Source organism: Argiope bruennichi, chromosome 10 (assembly GCF_947563725.1).
Source record: "Argiope bruennichi chromosome 10, qqArgBrue1.1, whole genome shotgun sequence".
NCBI lineage: Eukaryota > Metazoa > Arthropoda > Arachnida > Araneae > Araneidae > Argiope > Argiope bruennichi.
Window position 1 is genome coordinate 84,233,391 of NC_079160.1, and position 19,533 is coordinate 84,252,923.

The 19,533-nt window shown below is 32.7% G+C and overlaps 2 protein-coding genes across 5 annotated transcripts in view; one reads left to right on the plus strand and one right to left on the minus strand.

Moving 5' to 3' along the window:
• Positions 1-19,533, minus strand: part of LOC129987985 (gastric triacylglycerol lipase-like) — a 123,743-nt gene that overhangs the window by 53,097 nt on the left and 51,113 nt on the right. The window lies entirely within an intron of this gene.
• The window catches only part of LOC129987987 (transmembrane ascorbate-dependent reductase CYB561-like), a 124,964-nt gene that overhangs the window by 14,115 nt on the left and 91,316 nt on the right, over positions 1-19,533 (plus strand). The window lies entirely within an intron of this gene.

Consider the following 19,533-nt stretch of genomic DNA (forward strand, 5'->3'; position numbering starts at 1 on the left):
GCATCGATTATTAACACTTTTGTATTTACTTTATAAATAAGAAGAAAGAAATTTATCAGGCATGCCAGAAAAAGTTAATACATCACTGTTTTTGAAAATTAATTGTTCGAAATTTAAAGATTAAGAAGAAATATTAGCGAAGTATTTTAAGATAAACGAAAAAAAAATATTTATGTAATGATGATGTTATTATGCGTTTAGAGACTTGTTAAAATTATGAATGTAAAATGCATAAAATCATTTACGATATGTCAAAAATATTTTAAGATATCATATGATTCGATGGTTGAAAGAATCTCTCAAGTTTTTGTCCAGTATTTAAATGTAATTTAACAATTAAAAATTGAGTTGAAAAATGCACATTTTTTTTCTTAATAAAGTCATTAGTCAATTTTATTTTATTTATTTATTAAAATGAGTTTAGTTTGTTGTTTTTACGCATATCACAATTTTTTTTTTTTTTTAATCTTCTTCAGAATTTTCAAATGCTTATCTGTGGACCGTTCATAATCGTCAAATGCAGAGGAGAGGGTTTTAGGGGGTGGGGAATGAAATTTTAAGATGAATAAGAAAAACCTTTTTTACTTAAAAACTTAAAATTATCATTTGGAAGAACTGACATTTCTTGAGAAATTTTCTTTATGTTTGGTTTTTAAATAACTATTTTTTTTTTTTTTTTTTTTGGACAGGATATCCTCTAAGGATATCCTCTCCCAGTAACTTATTTCTATATCATTAGAGACTGGTATATGTTTCCAGTTGTAAAAATACTCTAAATAACATAAAGAATTATATTTTATTTTGTTGAAACAATAATAGTTTTTGGAGTGTAAATTTTTATACAATTTTTTATATGGTAACATTTTAAAGTAAAAAGATTAAATTAATTAACTGCAACTGAAATAGACATATTTTTGAAAAAAATTATAAAGACAAACTTTCTACACAATTTCTTTATCTTATTAATTATACTTAGTAAAATATTAAAAGTAAAAAAAAAAGTATATTTTTCCGACCATAATGGAATTTAGATTATTGCAATAAACAACTCAAAAGAGATCCACCAATCAATGCATGTCTTTTCCTCGAGGCAGTCATTGATTGGCATTGAATAATAAAATTCAAAGCTCCATAATTTGGCAAAAGAGTGGAGCCTTTTATGTTTGAAATATCAGAACGTCGAGAGTATTTTACAAAATGTGACTAAATAGGATCAGATGACTGAATTAAAGATGTAGATTTTGTAATCTTTCCCAAAGTACATCTATCGATTCAAATTATAATATAGTTTTTAAATATAACTTTTTCATCATTTGGAGTATTTTTTACAATTAAAAGTAACTCTTCTAACGAAATTAGAATAAAATATCGGAATAAATTTAGAGTTGATACCTTGTGTAAAACACAATTCCACATTACTTTTTGCAGTTTACATACAAATGAAGAAGGAATTTCCATATCAGAAGTGGTTGCTTAACTAAATGAATATTAATTCAAGCCAGACAAAACAATTGATCTTAAACTGTTTCTAGCGTTAGATATATTTCATTTAAAAAAACAGTGGATCCTCTGATAAAAATCTAAACGATAACTGTACTAAATGCCTACTAGTTTTGTGAGAATTATAGAGTAATTTGGTCTTAATGAATTCTTCAACAAATTATTTTTAAGCTTCAGATTGTGATAGCCATATGGTAATTCATACTATTTAAGAAGCCGTATGTTGTTATGTTCATTGTATTATGCATTTCCCTAATTTTCTGGTCCTATTACCTTTGTAAAAATTGATTGGCTTTTACTTTTTGATCTGATTTTTAATTAACTTTTAGATTGTATTTTACCATGCAACTACTTTTAGCAGATTTTACAAGTTGGCAGGTCCTGGAAAAAGACGCAATTTAGAAAAACGCTTTTAACCCTTTAAATGGCCATTTTTTTTAGTCATATTATGTTAAAATATTTTTAGGCTTGAAATTAGAATAAGAAAAGGGATTCATTTAGCTTATTAGATAAATTTAATTTGATTCATTAATTAATTTGGTTAATTAATAATTAAGTAACAAATCAAGACACATCATTTTGTCTGAGATAAAGAACTGAAGCATGCATCCAAGTTTCTGACTTACAAAAAAAATTTGTCAGAACTTATGCCAACCTACATAATTTCATATATATCACAAAATAAATTTGGTGGGAAGAATACTTCCCACGGCCCTAGAAAGGGTTAAAATAAGATTAATTCTCACCGTATGTTTGGCGCAGTTTAATTATAAGTGGTTCTTGCGTCAATAAACTCCATCAAACCAAACTAAACCCTAATTTTCTGTCATCTCCTCAAATTTGAACTTTAATTTGAAATAGAAGTGAGTGATGAAACTAAATATGCTTTTCCAAAAATATGACAACAGAAAAATAGAATTTTTATCACTGAAGTCTTGCGCGCAGCACAAAATATTTATTTTATAATTCATGTAATTTCTCAGGGGATTTTTTTAATCAGCTATATGTTCGGAAACTATTAACTTATAACAATTATTTTCACACTAACTTGATCCTCAAAAATTATAATTTTAATAACATCAATTTAACCTTTGTACGATTTTTTTTTTTTTTTACTTTTAATAACTTTTTAATTTCTTTTATACGAAGGATAGAAAAAATATTGTAATCGCCAAAAGATTCGAAATCGAATTTTTGGCGATTTTTGGAAAATGTCTATCTATTTGTCCATGTGTCAGTGACTGTGACCCTTTAAGCTACATGAATGAAATTTGATATACAACCTTACACCAAATTTGTAAATTTCTTTGAAAATTTGAGCTAAATCCATTCTGAGAAAGCTTGTCTGTCTGTCTGTTCCATTATAGTTTAACACGGTAACTATAAAATGGAGAAAACTAAACAAATAAAATTCGTTACTCAGATTTAGATATATAGTGCAAACACCCATCCATTTTTGAGCCCAACCCAACAAGGGACTGACCGTCTGTCGATCTGTACTTTCAGAAACAAGTAAACGTGATAACTCAAAAACGCAGTTACTTAAATATTTTAAACGTGATATGGGACTTTGTGACTACAAGTATCATTTTGTGTCATATTGTGGTGAAAGCTTATAAGCCAGTTAACAGCTACGCTACCCGAGCAATTGCTTTAGTATCATGGTCATGCTACTGGGCTGCGAACCATAAGGTCCCAGGTTCTATCCTCGCCCATACCAATCCTTTACATTAATGACCTCGGACGATGAACCTTCAACATTCGTACAGCTGTTGTGGCGCTATCTACCCACAGCAACCCAAAGTCGTCAGACTCACTTGACGCAACAGCAACCACACACGCTCGCTATAACGCTTGGTGCTACTCAAATGGGTACAGGTGCATTAGAATCAACAGCTAATACGTCACCACATAACACCCATATCGTTCGTCTCCTCCGACTCACTGGAGGGGGAGTCTGTGGTGAATAGCATATAAGCCAGTTAACAACTACGCTGCATGAGCAATTGCTGTTATATCATGGTCATGTTACTGGGCTGCGAACCACAAGGTCTCAGGTTCTATCCTCGCTCGTATCAATCCGCCACAATATATTTCAATCGCATGGAAAGAACGCGTCTAAAACCCAAATTCGATTTCCGATCATTTTACCCATATGACAAGGATTGATTATCAAAACTCTTCCTGGGAATCAAACCATAGATTCATTAAAAATGTTAAATTCACGCCAGAAGTGAATATTTCGTAACTATTGGACGCCAATGCAATGTAAGGCATTCTCTGGGATAATACTTTTACGAGAGATCACTCCTATTGGTTAAATTTAATTTGACATCCAATCTGACAATTATTTTATCGTTGAGATAAAATTCAAACTGATTTCATTGTTCCATCAAACCATTTAATCGCCTGCTTTTCCCAGTGTTAAAATTAACTTGTTTTTATTTTTACTTTTGTTTTGTTAACAGACGTAAGATCTAACCTTCCGCTTCTATTTTGTAACACGCATACATTTTCATTTGCTCTCTCAATAATTTATAATGGACTCATTCCATAAAATTCACATTTTTCAGAAATGACCATATGAAATGACGTTTTAAATAAATGCATTCCTTGTTAATAGCCTGGAAAGACAATATTTCGAATGTACAAGCTGATACTTGAAGATAACTAGTTGAAATACGCTCCTCTTAATTCATATCTTGATGAAAGTCGAGATATGGATGATGACTTCTTGAAAAATTCAGTCTTAATAAAAAATTTTGTCAGCCAGGAAATAATTCCGTTGAGTCATGCATGTCACATTCACGGTTCATAGACTTCAGACCGACCAGATGGACAGGTTTTACAGCTTGACCAATAAAAGAGCATGCAATAAAAGTTTTTATTACAAGTCTGAGACTTCAGTTTAATTTGTAAATCTTACGAGAAATGTATTTATTCTTTGGAAAACAAGTTCATTTTTACTTGCTCCTATGTGTGTTGTATAGAGAAAATATTGTAATCGTCATAAAATTTGAACTCGAATTTTTGACAACTCTCAACTTTTCAGACCTCCATGAAATCAGAAAACACATTTTTGGAAAATGTCCGTCTGTCTGTGACAAAGATAACTCAAAAACTCTCTGAGCTGGACGATTGAAATTTGATATACGGTCTTCACACCAAATTTCCAGATTTATGTGAAATATTGCCGGCGTCTTGGCATAGGGGTAGAGCATCTTCTCCGTGATATGGGAGTCCCGGGTTCGAATTCCGGTTTGGGCATGGTTGTACTTCATCTGTGTTCTACGTGTGAATGTGCCCCCTTGTAAAAAGGGGTTGTGCCAGCAAATGTGTGTCATCTTCATATGAGCTAGAAGTCAAACTTCTGCTCTCGGGTGGTTAGGGGTCTTTACCCTCAGAAGCTACTGCACCTTCTTTCCATGGTAACGAGGACACGACATCATCATCATCATCATATGAAATATAGAGTAAAACCTATTCAGTGGAAATCCATATATCAGTCTATTTGAATATGATTTCACACGGTAGCCATAAAACGCAGAGAGCTATATAGATAAAATTTGGTACACAGATTTAAATCTGTAGCGTAGACATCTATCAAAGTTTGAGGCAAAACCAACAAAGGAATGACTGTCTGTCGGTCTGTACTTTCAGAAATATTTAAACGCGATGATTTTAATATGTCAAATTAGGCATGAGTTTTTGTGATCGCAAGTGCAGTTTTGTGTCAAATCGTTGTTCCAATCGATTGAGAATAAAAGTGTCTAAATTACAAATTCGATTTTTGAAATATTATTAACCGCATACTAGGATTAATCGCCAAAAAACTCGCCAAGGATCACGAGATCGATTCAGTAAAAATGCTAAATTCACGCCAAAAGTGAATGTTTCATAACTATTGCACTGCAGTGTCATGCAAGGAGTCTCTGGCATGACAACTTTATTAGAGTTGCGAGAAAGTTTTGGGGAGACCATTCCCGCTGATTTAATCATACCATATATCGTGAAATTTTAAACAAACGCATTCAATATTATTTGTTAAACAATTAAGAAACCGATACCTTTGACAAATATTTTGTCGCCAAAGGCGGTAGCGTTAATTAAAATTATAATTTTATATTAAACATTCGGATGCTAACATGTTACTTCGTCCTAAAAAAGAAAAAAGAAAAAAATATTTGATGTACGCATTTTAAAAGCCGACAGAATTTTTTTTTTTTCTCTCTCATTTGCCACGCGTTTTCTCTTTTAACTTCCGTCAGAATGGCATTGAAGCTTTTCAAAACATTCTGAAGTGGAAGGGAAAAGGAAGATATATACCACTCGTTGCGTAACGGTATAAAAAAACAAAGTTATACAACCATTCATTATGCTAAGAATAGCAAAGCTTTATATAACGAATGACTCGTTCTAAAATGGGGAAGGCGGAAAGATACAAGGAAGCTGGCTGCAAAATATTTTTAACAAATATAATGATTTAAAGATGATTACGTTTCTTAAGTTCAGTGACCATACGTGTCCGGAGCAAATAAAAAAAAGTACAAAACATAATTGAAGATATCCGACTAGATTGAAAATATGAATTCGGATGAAAATTCGCATTTTTATTCTTTTGCAATTTTAAAAAAATAGGTATTTTTTCTTCTGTTTCCTGTGATATCTTTAATTTGTCTCTACATCAATTAGAAGCCAAATTATAAAGAATCATTGACATGCAAGTGATGCTTATTTATAAGCATTGAAAAACTTTAAATATGTTTTCTGAAGAACGATTTATTTGTTTATTTTTTTCATAATTCCACTATACGAGTATCGTCATATCTCAAAAAAAAAAAAAAAAAAAAAAATCAAGATACCTTAATGAAATTTGTAATTAGTGCTCTTTATGCTATGCAGAATGTAATGAACTACGGATTTGATGTTAAATGCTCTAGAAGTGGATTTATGATTGTTTAATGTAAATATTGTTGAACAAAATTTCATAGATAATTGCATACATACATTACACACAATTTTTTTTTATTTTTGAATATAATTCTTAGATAATAGTTAGTTACACTCTAAGATATGTTACGCATGTAATGTTACAAAGAAAAATGAAAAACTGTAGCAATTTTTTCTCTAGAACAGTCCTGACTTTCGTAAATAAATGCCAACATTTACGTTTGAAATATGCTTTTTCTACAAACGCTACATATATATTTAAATTTCTCTTTTTCCATTATTTATCCTTATATTAATAAAAAAAATCATATATACATTATTATTTTTTAAAGTTATTTTTAATTTTTTGTCAGGTTTAGTTTAGTTTAGTTATATTAACGTCCCGTTTAAAGCAACACTAGGACTATTTTGGGACGGACCACGTAATTTTGAACTGCGGCCAGATGACGAGGACAACACCTGAGCTGACACCCCCACCCCTCTCCACACCACACCAACGGGAGGACTGTCTCAGTTTGGAGAAAGGTCCCAGAAACGTTCTGCGGTTTTATTTATGACTGACATATGTTTTATTTATAATTGAATCTATATTCGTAAAGCGAAGTGTGTGAGCGCATGCGCGCATGTCTGCATTGTCCTTAGAAATCTATTCCTCTTACAACGATGAAATTTAAACACAGGTAGCCATAATAAAGATTCAATAGGATGTCATCTTAATAATTCTCTATTTTTAATATTTGGAATTAGATTATAATTGTATTTTATGTAAACTAGTATTCTATAACTATTAAACCCCTCAAAAAATTTGGACCTGTTGTAAAATGTTTTTAAAATTTAACTTTTTAAATTTTTTTACCTTTTTTAAAAACGTACATTTTACACAAATTTTTTCCATATACTTCATAATATACTACATAAACCTGTGCATAGTTTCTTTTTAATGCTGATATTCATCTTTTAATTATTTTTTTGTCATTATTCAAATACAAATACAAATTTTCATTGTTGTATTTTATGCTATTATGGTTTTCGATAACTTTCATCACGTCACGCGGAACGCCGAGTTGGTTCTGTTAGTAATTCTCTGTATTGAAAAATTAACTATGTTTAATTTAATAAAAATAGCTTCTGGAATATAAATAATCTTTTCAACTGTTATAGGACAAATTTCGTCACTTTTTACCTATGACTGAAGTACAGAATTATAATTCTTTTGAATATTAGTTTTCGCGATGCATAGGTTCCTCTTTCATTTGTACTGTTGGTCATATTGTCTTTCGATTGTGCTCTAAGGTATAAGTAATATATGAAAATTATTATTTTTAATTTTGGTAAATGTGAGCAACATATGACATTATTTTTATGTATGATAAAAATACGTATTTCTGTTTCAATTATATATATATATATATAATTTTGAAAGAAACCGACATTCTGTCGTTTCTGAATGTGGTGACCAAATCCTCAGACATTATTTACCCGCGAAACGCGAACATCTAGCTAGCACGTGGAGGAGAAAATTCTTTTGCAAGAGGGTGGCTGTCTTAGACTGCAATTGCGTGAAGATCTTTGACCCTCCTGAGAAATTTTTGGCTGCCTATACGAAGTCGGCAAATAAAAAAGCAAGCCGCAGATTCCTTTATAGGATTATACCAATATCGCCAAAGTGGCTAAACTAAAAACGCGCCAATGTAAATGAAAAAAGTTGGCGTGCTGGCAAAAAAAAAAAAAAAAAAAGCCGAGTGTGCGAACATAAAAAAGAAAATAAAAAAAAAAAAAAAAGGAGATTGATAACTGGGAAAGGTCAGAGAAATCGAAAAGGTGGACTTACCCCTGGCTTCCGGACGTAACTAGTGAAGGACTGGACATTCCGAGTCGAACACCGGATGTGACCCCCCCCCTAATCCTCATCGGCGATTCGTCCGAGGAAGAACGAACCATTGTGTTGAATAGAGCAGAGCGGTCAAGAAATCCCGAACTGACCCCCCTCACGCCCATAGGAACCGGCACTTCCCTCGCTAAAACCCTTTAGGTGGATGGAGAATGGCAGTGACCCCTAAACCAACAGGTGTGCTTTATGCTTTATGTGGTTCTCCAACCGAACCAGTACAGAAAAAATAGGTAAACTGGCGTTCATGTTCAAAGAAGTATGAAATCATTGAACCGATGAAAAGGCTCTAGGGATCCTGATTCCCTAGCTACAGTGATGATGTCTTTCTACCCCCATGGGAAGAAAAGGGCCACCTGGATGGAATCATCCAAATACCTGTGAGCCAGCAAGAGACCAACTTGACATTTGGCGCCATCCAAAAGATAAACATACCCGCCAAACGACCCCTCGTCCTATCCACTTGGACTGACCAATGATGAATTCGTAGTGATGAGTACTACTATAAAGGTTTTTGCGCTCTTGCTTTTGTTTTCATACTGACGCATTTGTTTTCCTACTAAAAAGGTCCAGTTAAGTAACACTAATTTTTCATAATTACTACTCAACTAATAGTGTTCTTTTATTTTAATGTCATGAGAAGTCGAATCGGGGATGTTTCCAAATTTTATTAATCTATTTTGTGCACTAGGATAAATTTTTTGGGTATCATTATAAAAAAAAAAAAGTAAAATTCCGTTTTATTTTTTGAAACACAGTGGACAACGCTAAAGATGATCGCTGTTAATGCTCTTATTCGCTTTATATTATCAAAATCCTCTGGTCCCGAACTGGCGTGTTCAAATGCATATAAAAATGTTCATTTAATGTTATCGCTACGTTGTTTAATGGTATCAGAAGTAGTGAATTGACCGATTTTCCATTTTTACCCGGTTATAATGATTGACGTTCATCCGGGGGGGGGTATATATTTGTGAAGAAACACCTGGAAATCATTTTTCCGCTAAGGTGTTGTTTTGCGTAGACTTCTTATTTACAGCCGACCATCCTGCCACCATTGAATGGAACAGTATCAATAGGAGCTTTTGCCTGGACTGTAGAGCTCTGAATAATGCTGCCAGACTTAGCTTGAAATCTTTTAAATCGTCACACATCATTGTAATCTGTTATTGAATTGTGAAAACCAAATGGATAAATAAAAAAACTGATTTCAATGTGTCAGGGCAAAAGTGAAGTTTTGAATAGGTATGAAAGTTGGCTTACTTAAAATGAATAAGTCGGTGCAAAGTTGGGGGAAAGTTGAACCATTTCGGCTTCGTCCGTGTAAAATAAAATTGTGAGCTTTTTATGATTCCGACTGATGATCACGTGAAGTGGCAGCTTCACTATGGATATTTCTTGCTGGTAATATTTTATAAAGAAATATTGATAACATTGAAGTGAATGTTTAAAATGGTTTCTCCCCTTCTTTTTTCAAGACAAACTGTTGTTTCGTTTCTATGTTTTTTGTGAACATGAAATGAGTACACTGTTACTATGCAAGATATTTTAACAACGCATGCATACTGAATGGTAAACGAAGTTAGCATGTTTTTGTGGATCTTTTAATAAAAATTGATTTTATAAAGCAAAATTCGGGGGGTTTATTTCACATACTCGTATATGAAGTATTCTATGAGAAAATACTATATTTGTCTGTCTGTCCATGGACATGCAAATAACATACAAGCATCGCGCTAGGCAAATGAAATTTAGCAACTATAATTGAATTAAATTCTGAACCAAGTCCGTCAACAAAATGATGATCAGGTTGTCTATCTAATCATGCATATATAGATATATATTCAAAGATCGACTTGTCCATTCATTTGTCTAGCTTGCTGTGTTTAACGTCTTTATACCAAAACCCAGGAAGGCTAGGCGTATGAATTTTGTATGTGATCTCTCAACCAAAATTGTAAATTTGTATTTTATCATGAATTAACCCTTTAAAGGGCCATTTTTTTCAAGTCATATTATGTTAAAATATTTTTAGGCTTGAAATTAGAATAAGAAAAGGCTTTTAGCTTATTAGATAAATTTAATTTGATTAATTAATTAATTTGGTTAATTAATAATTAAGTGAGAAACCAAGACACATCATTCTGTGTGAGATAAAGAACTGAAGCATCTAAGATTCTGTCTTATTGAAAAATTTGTCAGAACTTCTGAAAACCTACATAACTTCATACAAAGATTGATGAATTTGGTGGGAAGCATACTTCCCACGATCTTAGAAAGGGTTAAATCCGCTTGCATAATATGTAGTTATACATTTTCTATTTTTATGCTTGTGCGAATATGCAAATATGAGAAATTGGAACAATAAAACTATAAGATAAATGAAAATCGACATGTGGTGCTGACATCAAATTTTAAATCTATCTCAAATCGTGGACTCATTTGATATAGAAAAAGAATTTTTCAACACATACTTGACTCAATTCACTTTCCTACGGAGTTAAATCAAAACGCATCATAATATGTAGTTATACAAATAAGTAAAGGCAGGATTCATCCGCTGTTTTTTACGTTAAACTTTCCTTTTGTTTTCATTCATAATAAAACTGGTGGCAGTGGTCTGTCTGAAATTTGCCAGCATATTTCCTAATAAATCTATCATTCCTCCTCTCCACCCTCCTCTTGAAAATTGGAAACTGTAGGTGAACCTATAACTGTCCCGCCTGCTTACAATTTTATTACAAAAGAACTGGGGACCTTGGCGACAACAGAAGAGGAATATTTCGACTTTCGCGAAGGAGGCCGAGTAATTAGCATTTCCAATTTCATAGTATAGAGAGGGGAAAACTGAGTAGACATTTTGGACCCTTTTTTTTACAACTGACACCAAAATTTGGCACAAAACAATTTTCCCTACAAAACTGAGACATTTTGAGTAGAACTGAAAGTAGAACTTTTGGAAAAACTGAAAAGACATTTTTGACCGCTTTTTTATAACTGAAACCAAAATTTGGCACAAAACAATTTTCCCAACAACGACACATACCAAATTTTAATACCTAAATCGCTACGTTTTTGAAATATCGCATTTATATAGACAAACAGACTATCAACGAATTGCTGGGCTTTATCCATTTAGCTCCTCTGGTTTTAAACTCCGTTCCAATGGCACGTGCGCGCCTGGAGTCTGCGCATTTTGCTCTTTTTCCCCCTCACTTGTGGTTTTCCTAAGTTCTTTAATATCTGTTCATTTTACAGAGGTTTGCGGAAAGCTCCAAATCTACGTCCACAGGGGTGAGTGGTTCTACAATGGGTCAGGTGACAGATTTACGACCATATCCGTAAAGACAACCTGCCTTCGTAACGCGGTAACTTATATTAGAACAACCGGATAGACAGACTTCCACAGAATGAATTTCACTCAAAATTTGATAAAAATTTTCAAATTTGATGTAAAGATCATTACTAAATTTCATCGGTATAGCTCAAAGCGTTTTTGAGTTATCTTTGTAAAAGAAGGACAGATTTAATACTAAAAATATGCTTTTCGGACACAGGGAGATCTGAAAACTGAAGATTCAGCGAAATCTCAGTTGAATTTGTTGCTTAATGGTATGGTAATTTTCCTTAATACTTGGTATACGATAAAGTAAAACAAGCAAAGATGGGGAAGGGGCAGAAAACATTACTCGCATTCTTAAGGTGAAAAATATACCATTAGAGAATATTTTAGAATAACTAGCGATACCTGAGAGAAATTTTTCTAAAATAAAGATTTTATTCTTTAAGGCTAAATATCTAAACCACATGGCTCGCTATTTTATAAAGAACATTTGATTTTTTTTTTTTTTTTTTACTCTTGGTAAATATTATGCTGTGATATAAGGCATTTGTATTCAGCCCAATCCACGGATTTCTTTCTTTTCTTTTTATGTGTGCGTTTTTACTTATCGTCCAAATGCTTTATTTTACGAGTAGCGATTTCTTTTCCAATATTTTGTGGTCATCCTTTTTCTCCTAGTACGGAAAGAAAATAAAAGCAAATACTTTTTTATGGAAAGCGGATATTTTGAGGGTTTCAAATCCACAGCATATTTCATTGCTAGTTTTTTTACCTGAAGAATTTAAAGCTTTTGGAAAAATTTTATGTGTTATCCATAATGCTGTTTATGCGTTTTGCCATTGAACTGTGTACTTTTCTACATAAGAAGCATACCGAAAAGCTTCAAATTATGCATCTTACACATAAAAACAGCTACGCGATACGTGCTATGTTTAAATCAGATTTCATAAATAAATCTTTCTTTTTACTACATTATGTTTCAATTTATATTCATATCATTTTCATATACTAAGATTTGAAAGAATTTTTTTTTAATTATTCCGTGCCTATTAGAAATTACCAAAACGTGAAATATAACTGATTATATATATGTGTGTGTGTGTGTGTGTGTGTGTGTGTGTGTGTGTGTGTGTGTGTGTGTGTGTGTGTGTGTGTGTGTGTGTGTGTGTGTGTGTGTGTGTGTGTGTGTGTGTTGAACGACGCTCTACAGGTCAAACAATTTGACCCAAATGTACTTTCGAAGGTGAAAATATTCCTGTCAAAGCGATTTTTACCTTCTCGTATGCGTAGTATAGTGAATGCATAGTAATAGTCAAAAAATTCGAACTCGAGATTTTGACGAATCCCCGCGTTTTAGACCACCCTGAGTTCTAAAAATACATTTTTAGAAAATGCCTGTCTGTGACTAAGACAATTCAAAAATGCTTTGAGCTAGATGGTTCAAATTTGGTATACGATCCTTACCACAACCCCTGATAGACCCCTGTGTATCGGGTATTGTGTCTTTACAGCAGATTTCTATCAAATTTTGAGTAAAATTTGTTCAAGGGAAGTCCATCTGTCGGACGATTCTATTATAAGTTAACACTATATTGTTACAAATCTGTAATTTTGCTACCCGGCCTGAATAGTGTTATCGTAAGAAAGACAATTGTACGATCTGTCCTGTGCATGTTGAGTGGATGCCGCGTCAATAACCTCGGAGCTTGGCGACAAATTTGGCGACCGTTTGGCGAGTTGGCGATGAATTTGGCGAGTTTGGCGACTAAATAGATACTACTGGAAAGTTCGAGAACTTTCACGATCCATCCACTAAGACCCAAGATACAGCCAGGTACGCCCTGATTGGTCCGAAGATTCCAGCCCCGCCTCCCGGAACTATAAAAGACGGGCACTCAGAAGCTACGGAAGTCGTGTCGTGTGTATCGGAAGAGTTGTGTGGATCGTCGGAAGTGTGTGTGAGAGGAGTCGAAGTTGCCGACACGTAGAGATTTTGGAGAGCATTAGACAGCAAGCAAGCAAGCTGCTGAACTATTAGAGGTTAAATGTGCTGCGTCATTAAAATTAATTTGCGATATTTGTTGTAGAAGAAAAATTTTGTAACAATATTTACAAAACAAAGACAGCTAAATAAATAAAATTTCGCATACACATTTAACATTTACATTAACATCTTATATTAAAATTACATAAAATTTACATTCAGTGGCGTTCATTATACGCCACTGCCATAAAAGGCGTTCTCTGGCATGGCATATTTACTAAAGAGTACACAAGAAAGTTTTAAGAATTGCACTCCAGCTCGTTTCTTACTTATTTTTTAGGAAAATTGTTTTCATGTCGACTGTTAAAAAATGCTGTTTTTACAAGATTTTTTTTTTTTTTTTCCCCATTTGGGTTATTTCAATTTATTCTAAAATTCAAAATACCAAGTTTGACATTTTTGTGACTATTATTATCATTATTTTTCCCTTTACAAGGCAAAAAAAAAAAAAAAAAAAAATGGCATATACTTATTTTAGCAATATAGTTTTCAGAAATTGGTGAAATTGAAATGTTCTGCTACTGTTTAAGAAAATTAGAAAATATCTATTTGATGTTAATATTTAACACATAATTGAATGTTTGATATCATACAAAAATGACTAACTCTTTTTCGGCTAAGCACCAGGAAGAGTAATTGGTAATGAGGAGTAATTGAGTACAGTTAGTGCGCACAGTGAAGATTTAGTGAGCTAGGATCATGCATCTTCTTTAAGGCACTCTTAAAGACGAACATTTTCCCGCTTTTTTTCAGTGTTATTTTCTAGCGTGTGTTTACTTTAGTTGTAAATGTGCTAAAAAGAAATGATACTAACATTTTCAAGTAGCATTGTTCATTTCCTTCAACAACTCATTACAAAGAAGCTCCTGATTTCCGAGAAAAAGTCTATTTTACCAAATTCTATTAGATCCACCGGAGGGCATCACAAAAATGTAAATATATTCTCTTCAAAGCAGTTTCGTTGCCAGGATTAATATTCCCAGTTACCCCATAGTCTCTGGAGGCTATGAATGTACTACTTTGAATTCCCAGTTACCCCATAGTCTCTGGAGGCTATGAATGTACCACTTTGAAACATACCAGAGTAATTCTGAATGTCGCTATAACAGGCTGATTCGAAACCCCCTAATCAAAACAACATCATGTTCTCACATGATAAAAAAAAAAATACTTATCTTATGACATAGTACTTTTAATTGCATCATATTGCAGTAACCAATGCGCTATATGGCGACCAAACTCTAAAGGAAAAGACAGACTTATCGTATTTGTCAGAATCAAAAACGTAAGACCGAGCTTAATTAATGTTTGGAGAAAATCCAGAATGAACGTCAAGCAAAAGGTGTTGGTAATGCAAAAGAAGGCATTAAGCAGCCCACCTTTATATATATATTTATTTTTCCTCTAAAATATGAATCGTTGGGTGTAATTATCATGTTTATTATTTTACTGTGTATTATGTTTCTTTGCACATATTTTTGTTCTCTTGAGTATTTATGTCCATGCGTGTCTTCTTATAATTTTTTCCAGAAATAAGTAAAAAAAAATATCGGTTTTAATTCTGATTTCCTGGATTCTTCGTGACAAAAATACAGTGCATTGCCAAGTTCTTTAAAGACTACTTATTTTCGCAAATGCCCTTTTTGTCGATGACTTAACATATATAAAATATTTAAACAAAATTTTCATAAATTTTCAAAATTTCTCTTCGAAAATTTAAGTTTTATAAATTATATTTGTAAACATAATTTTGCAGTCTCGTCGCTGAAAAGAAGAAGCTTTTTTGAATTTAAACTTCGATTTATTTCAACATGAGAGACATAGTCTGTACAAGAGAGAATCGATGTTAAATGACGCCAGTTTACATCGCGATACAATAGTAAAATGACAGAAATCTGTCCTTCCAGTGATTTTACTATGAGATTCTGATAGGGATTTCTTTGCCGCATCCCCACTTAGGCAAGGGCATCTTAGGAAATCTTTGAAAGGCACTTGTAATTGTTCAGGATTTTCATCCCAAAGAATCAGATATTTTGTTAAGCGCGTGTTTGAAATAATAAAATAATTACATTAAAATTGGATATACATATATATACATCCATCTCGGAGGCATAATCTATGTACAAGAAGCAACGATGAACTGACGTCCATTCACAAACGATACAAGAACAGAAGAGCGCGAAATATTTATCCCCGGTGATTATATATATCATGAGATTCTGATTCGGGTTTCTTTACACGTGTCGATTCAGGTAAGGGAAATTATAGGTATCTTTTAAAAGGATTCGCTTAGATTGACAGATTTTTATCCCTCTACTCGGAGTGTGGGAACTGCTGATTTAAGCATTTTTACAGAGCTCCTGTAGCTTTAATTAAATAAATAAGGTGGAATTGGATCAGGACACAAGAGAAAATTTTAGAATTAAGTTAATATGGGTTAAATGAAGATAAAAATTTCGAAGTTAATTGGGATTTAATTTAGATTTAGAGATATCATTACACACACACACACACACATGTATATATTTATTTATTAAATCGGTCGAAAATATATTAAGCCTAACCTCCTTAGTGTGGGAAAAAAAACTGAAGTGTTTTTGGCGGGATTTGGCCTCAGATTTTTGGCGAGAAAGTTAGTTTTTAATTAATAAAAAATTAACCACTCAATTAACCGGAATAATTCGTAGCCTATGTCCTATTACAGACTATAACCTATCTCTGTGCTAAATTTCATCCAATTCCGTCCAACCATTCTGGCGTGATTGACTAACAAACATCCATCCATCTATCCATCCAAACTTTCACATTTATAATAGTAGTATAGATAAGGACACCCTCTACTTTTTAAAGGAACATTGAATGCAATTATAAATAACTACTCAGAATTATTTACCTACATAAAATAATAAAAAGAAACGAGTTTTATTATATGCATTCATTTTAATCGTATATGTCAATTTAATTAAAAGTCTTCATTCTGTTTATCAGTGTGGTTGATTGGCAAGCCGGTTTGTAAACAAAGGATAAGGAAACTTTTCCAAGCCTTGATTTTTCAATGTTTGTTTTCGAAGTATGGAAATCTTGGACTCTCTCCATGCTTTTTATAGATAAGATTACTTCGCACTTAAAAGATATGCCAAACTTTTCCCTTTTACTTTCAAAATTATCTAACTACAAATATATATTTCTAGGTATTAAAAGAAGAAAATTTTCTAGGTAGTTAATTTTTGATGGATGAATCGCAGCTTTTGATTTTTTTTCCCCTCCGATGTTATTCTCCATAGAATGCTAATTACCACTGTGGAATTTTAAAGTTTCTATTAAAATTAAATCATCACCTGTTTAGTCCGAAATTCATTGCGCAATTTGATTAGGTAGGCGTTAAATCTGCATCTTAACGTGATGTGGAAATTTCTAGAATAAGATGACAGTTTAAATGCCATCATCTACATTTAATTTAGATTTAAAGTTATGAAATTTGTTCCCAATAATTTCTAGAGGTGTTTATCTAAATGTACTGAACTAAATAATTGAATGGTAATTTACTAAGCAATTATAAGTATGAGAACTTTTCTACTTATTCTTAAATGTTTACATAAGGAAAAGGAAAATGAAATTATATTTTCGGAAAAGACAATGTGCAGTTTTGAATAGATTATGAAGACTTTTAAGGCTTTAAAGCCACTATGATGTAATGGAGATCGACTCTATTAGGAAGGTGCATATGCCAAATAAACAGAATAGGTGTTAGGCTATTAAATTAACACAGCTTCAATGTCTGTCCCAATTTCATGATGGCAAAATACTTTGTTGAGGAAGCCATAAACAAATTATTGATTAGATTTTTAATTCAATTTAAACATCGCCGATATTCCTGGAGATATCATTGACTAAAAAGTATATTTATTGCATTCTCTGGCTGATAAATATTTTGGAAAAGTATTCTTCAGAACCAAATTCAAATATTATTTATCTTTTTTCAATTATTTTTGGTGAACTTTTTATATATGAAAAGAAATGAGATTATTCAGGGCATTTTACCGTGCAAAAAAACCAAGATAAAGATACATAAAACAGAAGCGCGAAGTCTTATAAACGAATGCTGAGTCACTTTACTGTTTGCGTTGAATGCCCGCATTTCTCAATGTAAGTAACCTTGGATGAAGTGTAGCACCTTCCACTTTCCTTTATCATTAGAGACCTTCTCCATGAAAATATTACAGCTGGTTGAGAAATCAATAGGCACATGCTCGCTCACATCTAACAGGTGTGCATATTAGTCTTAAAATCCTTCGTGCATTCATTTTGCTTTTTCATATGTCAAACACTGGGTTTTATGTGCCAAAAAGAGTGAATCATTATTTTTGAAAGTTCTGTATCGAAATCTTGCCTTATTTGGACTCGGGCATGTACAAGGAGATTGAAGTATAAATTATATTTGGCCATATACTAATAGATTGCTTTAAACAATTATTCATTATATAACTTATGTAAACTCATTTACCCTTTCTAGGGCCATGGGAAGCATGTTTCCCACCAAATGTATCAATCTTTGTATGAAATTATGTAGGTTGGCATAAGTTCTGACTCAGTTTTTTAGTGAGTCAGAAACTTAGATGCTTCAGTTCTTTATCTCAGACAAAATGATGTGTCTTGATTTGTTACTTAATTATTAATTAACCAAATTAATTAATGAATCAAATTAAATTTATCTAATAAGCCAGATGAATCCCTTTTCTTATTCTAATTTCAAGCTTAAAAATATTTTAACATAATATGACTAGAAAAAAAAGGGCCGTTTAAAGGGTTAAGATAATTTTTTCCATAGGGTCCATGTTCAATAGAACAATACGATCTAGTAAAAAATAGCGTTAAACTTATAATTATGTAATTTATTGTTTATAATGCATACTTTTTTTTTATTTTCTCGTATACATAGAATAGAGAAAGTACAGTAATCGTCAAACAATTCGAACTCGAGATTTTGACGAATCTCCATGTTTTAAACCACCCTGAGTTCGAAAAACTCATTATTGGAAAATGTCCTTTTTTCTGTCTGCCTCTGACAAAGAGAACTCAAAAACGCTTTCATCTAGAAGGATGAAATTTGGTATACGGTCTTTATACCAAATATGAAGATTTTTACCAAATTTTGAGCTAACCTCGGTAAGAAGACTGTCTGCCCGGTTTTTCGAATATAAGTTGGCACTATAACGAAGAGAGCTAGATAAATAAAATTATATACACAGAAATAACATCTTTATTTTAGACACCCTTCAAAGTTTGAGTCAAATTGTTTGACAGACATTCTAGACACATTTCAAAAATTAATCCCCTTATTTGACAGACGATTGATCGTCTGTCAGTATGTTGTAATGTCTTCATCTAGACTGATCAAATAAGACATTTCTTTATTTTACAGCCCTATATATACAAAAAAACAACTTGTTCTAATCTTGGTTAAATAAATAGTTATTTACGCCTGTAGTAGGAGATACAACAGTCGAAGTGGAAGGCTTTCTTGAAACTCAGCTGGTTCTCGGACTCCGAACTCGTGGGCGTAATCCAACAGTCCGCCTGTAATTCGTTTCTTCTCTTCTCCCTAAAAAAATCTCCGCACTTTATTTGGGTGACAATCTCCGCCTCTTAATTTACATTGGTCATTTGAGCTCTCTTTCGGCCAATCGGGGTTCAGCAATATGTTCTCTCAGCGGCGTCAGTGAGTCGTGGGAAGGTCTTTTCACAAAGAGAAACATCTAGCACCCAGATGTTTGGACACCCCTTTCTTTTTGAAGGTACTATCAATAC